Genomic DNA, 5,303 nt, shown 5'->3' with positions numbered 1-5,303 from the left:
AAGAAAAAGGAGAAGAAAAGGAGAAGAAAAGAAGAGGAGGAGAGGAGAAGAAGAGGAAAAATAGAATAAGAAAAGAAGAAAAAGGAGAAGAAAAGAAGAAAAAGGAGAAGAAAAGAAGAAAAAGGGAAGAAAGGAAGAAAAAGGAGAAGAAAGGAAGAAAAATGAGAAGAAAAGAAGAAAAAGGAGAAGAAAGGAAGAAAAAGGAGAAGAAAATAAGAAAAAAGAGAAGAAAAGAAGAAAAAGAAAAAGATTTTTTTGTCATTTAATTCCTATTGTTATTAGGTTTGTGCTAGATTATTAGGGTTAGTAATATTTAGAATTAGGTTAGGGTTACAAGAAGAAGAAATATGAACAAAAATAAGAAAATAAGATTAGGAAAAATGAAAATAAGAAGAGGAGGAGAAGAAAAGAAGAAAAAGGAGAATAAGAAGAGGAGGAGAGGAGAAGAAGAGGAAAAATAGAAGAAGAGGAGAAGTAGAAGAAGAGAGAAAATTAGAAGAGGAGGAGAGGAGAAGTAGAAGAAGAGAAGAGGAGAAGTACTACAAGAAGAGCAGAAGTAGAAGTAGAAGAAGAAGTAGAAGAAGAGGAGACATATTGTATAGTGTCATTTAATTTTGCTATTGTATAGTGTATATGCTTAATTTTGCTATTGTATAGTGTATATGCTTGAGTGTCAATAGTGTTTCTTAGATTATTGCTTAATTTTGCTATTGTATATGCTTAAGTGTTAATAGTTTAATTTTGCTATTGTATATGCTTAAGTGTTAATAGTTTATTTTTAACAAGTAAATTAATAGAACTAGTTTATTTTTTAGTTCATTTGACGATGCCTATCCCGCATCCTCATCGTCGACTCGGCGGAGGACACCTGCTTGATCGGAGGGCCCTGTCCGGGACTGGGCTCCGCCCGGCTGGTATTGGGAGGTGCTACCTTCCGGGGGGCGTAGGTTGGTGAGGAGCCAGCCCGTCGTTGACACGATCCTTGTTTGGTGGCGGTCGCGTGGGCCAGTGAGGGTGCCGAGGCTTCCGGACACCGCGGAGGTGGTACGTCACCGTGTCAGCGAGGAGGATGAGCACGTCCGTCGCTACATGGTTGCGTTGGAGGGCAGGTTCGAGCATACCTCGCAGGTTCTTCGGCGATCTCACTGGAGCTATGATCCTGTGATGGTTCCTTCTCTTATGTATGATAGTATTCGAGGAGTATTAGTGATAATATTCGACGATGTATGGACAAAAGTGATGATGTATTAGCTTATAATTGAATGCATGCTAATTTGAATACTACTTTATTTTACGATTTGGTTTTGCTTATTGAATGCTCAAATTGGAAATATACTCCTACTTTGAATACTATGCAGAAATCTAGGAGTCCCGGGTGGAGCCACGACCCGGGACTTAAGTTGTTTTGGAACAGAGTTCCTGATAGAATAATTCTTTTTTGGTACAAAGGTTAAGAGAATCCGTTTTTTGCAGAACTATGGATCCACATATCAGGAACCTCGAAGAGAAAGAACTTCTCGAAGATATAATCAAAGACGGCCCCGACGTTGAACCAACTGAATCTCCGTCGTCATATCTAAACCATGACGTTGGAATGGAGGTCGAGCGACACGAAGATGAAGCCGATGGGGCAGGAGATAGGTCCAATGACGGAGAAGGTGATAGCTCCACTGATGGAGAAGCCGGTGAAGAAATAATAAAGTCCGACGAGGTATACATATGAAGTTCGACAATCACTTGTAATATGTGAAAAATATTGGAGATAGCTCTATATTGTATACATATACATTCATTTAACGAATGTTTCTCCCTCTTAGGCTTCCACATCGAGCAAAACTACGAAACGAGGCCCGACTAGAATGTTGGATGCACGGACGCATTGCACCTTTGAGGTGATATTTCCTACGGGCGAACCCAAGCTTCCTAAGAGTGCTGCTGACACATTCAAGAAGCAATGCGGAGTTATCGTTAGGGATCACGTCCCGATCAGCGTTCGGGAGTGGAACAAGCGCAAAGGGGCAGCCGATAGTGACTATGTCGCCGAAAGGTACAAAGATAATCTTTGGAATGATCTCATGTCACACTTCAACCTGCCAGAATGTGAGAATGAAGACGCCGCAAACAAACTGAGGGCCAAAGTCAAGCAGTGGACTCTGAAGAAGATGGCCGAACTGTTCCGTAGCTGGAAGAAGAAGGTATGGAAAAACTATCTGAAGACAAAGAAAGTGCCAGTCTTCGAGGGGTATCTAGCCAAGCACGCGAATCACTGGAAGGCATTTCAAGAGTACAAGGAGTCAGAAGATGCCCAGGCATTATCAGAAAAGAATAAGATAAATGCTGACAAGAAGAAATATCACCACAAGCTGGGGCCAGGGGGCTATGAGACTGCCATCCCAAAGTGGGATAAGAAAGAGCAAGATCTGATAGATAAAGGCATCGTACCTGAACCACTCCGTGATGAGTGGGAATTGAGAGCAAGAAATTGGTTCCTTGCACATGGTGGGTCGTACGACGAAAAAACAGGGGACCTCATCTGCAATGACGGTCTTAGGATACCCACGGAGAATTGGAAAAGGATAGTGAAAGAAATTAAGGAGGGAAAAAGAAAGTTCACTGCAGATAGAGATAAAGATGTGCTCACACTGGTCCTCGGCAATGACGAACATGGAGGACGAACGCGAGGCTTCGGTCCTTCTTACCCGTGGTGGCTTGGGTTTGCCAGAGACCAAGACACTTACAGAAGCCGAGAGAGAGCAAAGAAGCGGCATCAGGATGAGGAGAATGACAAGTTCAACAGTTGCTTGTCAGGATTAACGAGCAACAGAAGCAGATTGATGAGCTTAGAGGAGTACCGCGCCAGGAAGATCCCGCACTTGATATTACCGGCGCCCCATCTAAGCGGAAAAGCAGCGTGGCTGAATCTGAGGCCCCGCCCGACAATGCACGAAGAATGATAGAGGGCGGTCCCGGCTACCCCGTGGATGGAATCAAGGAGTCAACATCATGTGAACTCCATCAGAAATTCAAGAACATATCCATGAAGGTGGCCGTCGGACAAGCTTTACCTTCTCGCCCTGATGCACGCTGGCATGGCCGTGAGATTCTAGCTGGCTTTGCTAAAGTCGGGGTGGATGAAATCATGACGGGGTTTAATGATATGGAGCTCGACATAGCTGGACCCAAAGATGAGAGGACACTCGGAGAAGTACTGGGTGGAGTCATCCTATGGGACAAGAACTACATCAAGCTTCCAGGCTCGGCCCCAAGGACAACACCGCCTCCGAGTCGTCGCAGCTCACCTACACCTCCATTACCCCCAAGCCCTCCACATGACGTCGGCCAGCACAACACGAGTCCATCCCGATCACCGCCGCCGGACTTGGGTCGTCCGTCTCCACCGCCGCCCGCACAGGATACTAAGCGGAAGCGTGCCACCAAGAACGCTCTGCCGACGTTTCCTAAGCGACGGAGCCCCCCAAAGCGCAAACGGTCGCCCCTCCCAAAGGTACCTCATGCTAATCTTCCTATCAGACCTTATGATCATACCCCCGAGGAAAACGCCAGGATATCAAAGGAACAACATGATGCGCAGATGAAAAAGAAGGAACCCGAGCCCCGCGCGGAATACACCGAGAAGCAAATAGCATGGGCAAAAGACTTCATAACCCTTCCATCACAGTATGACTTACACTATAAGCCTGATGACTATACACGCACATTGCAGAAGGACTTGAAAAAGAGCAGCTCACGTGCAAGTGCAAGTGGGAGCAAATCAAGTTCAACTACAAGCAAGAAAAAATCAGACGTTCCTCAGCTTGGACAACAGGCCAAACAGTCGATCCCACCCCTCAAGGTGTTAACCGAGAGTGTCCCCCTCCGGTGCAGGGGCAAGCTTTTGAAAGAGCAAAGGAGTTGGTGGCTGAATGTGGTATGTCGGTTGAAGATTTGCTGGCTTCCCAAGACGACAGGATACCCAAGGCTGTGGTAGCCCCTAAGCCACAGTTTGTCATGGGAGAGCCTTTGGTCAGCAAAGATGATCTCCCAACAAATATGCGTTACTTGCATCAATGGTACTTAAGTGAATCAAAGAATGGGAGAACGATGATCGTGCTGAGTGTCCCACGGGAGTACTACGGCCGCTCCGAAGAAATCCATATCGACTTTGATGAACTCTTCCAGATGTACAATGGCGACGCCCTTGACAAATCGCTTATGAGTTGCTATTGTCTATAAGTTTTTCAATTCGTTGTCTACATATAAATTGTTTAGTTATTTCAATTCATTGTCTATATATAACTTGTACTCTATTATGCAGAATGAAGATTCTGGATTGCAAAAGTAAGAGCATCCTAAATATTGGGTTTATTGACCCAGATAAAATACATATAGCGAGGCTAACTGATAAACCCAAGGAGACGGAGGAAAACCTTCTAAGGTTTCCAATAGATCAAAATTTCTGTGACCACATAATGTTTCCATAGAACTTCAGGTGAGGGTCTTTACTCTGTTGTGTCCATTCACTTATAAGTGTAACTGATAAGTTACTGACACATATATATATATATATATACATGTGCAGCTTCCATTGGATTATGTTGGACATTCAAATTGATAAGGGAAGAGTTGATGCCTTCGACCCATTATCGAGACCCTTGGAACAGTTCCATAGCCTGCAGGACATGCTCCAAGGGTAATTTCAATCATTCTTGCGCTCTATCGGTCTCTTTCGATGATTTTTTGATATATCAATTAATGAAAAATTTAGCAAATCATTATCCTTGTCGGGCAGGGTTTGGAAGCGGTTCAAGTGCGTGACTCCCGGTAACTTTCCTGAGAAGCTGACCTTTAGAGCCGCTCAGGTAAGTAGTAGTATGATATACTTCTATTAATTTTCAATACATTTCTGATGCTAGATTATTATTTTGATTATATATATTCTATTCTCGTAAAGTGCGACCAACAGCCACGGGGAACGCATCTATGCGGATACTATGTTTGCGAGACCATTCGCACGTTTACCTCTGAGCTCAAGGATCACAGATTCGACGTAAGCAATGAACATTCACACCTCTATTATTACCCGTCATTGTTTGTTATCATGATTGATATTCATATTCATCTCCTCTTCTTATATAGCACACGGCCATGAGGACGAAGGTCCTACCAGAGCAACGCGCGATTGCTGTTGCAGAGGAGCTTGCGGGAATTCTGAGGACGGAAGCTATAGAAGACAAAGGACGATTTAGTGTAGCTAAGGGCCATTACTGATGTTCGTCCATGTAATCGAATAGACGGGCTCTAGT

Source organism: Hordeum vulgare, chromosome 7H (genome assembly GCF_904849725.1).
Source record: "Hordeum vulgare subsp. vulgare chromosome 7H, MorexV3_pseudomolecules_assembly, whole genome shotgun sequence".
NCBI classification, from domain to species: Eukaryota; Viridiplantae; Streptophyta; class Magnoliopsida; order Poales; family Poaceae; genus Hordeum; species Hordeum vulgare.
This window is presented reverse-complemented; position numbering follows the sequence as displayed.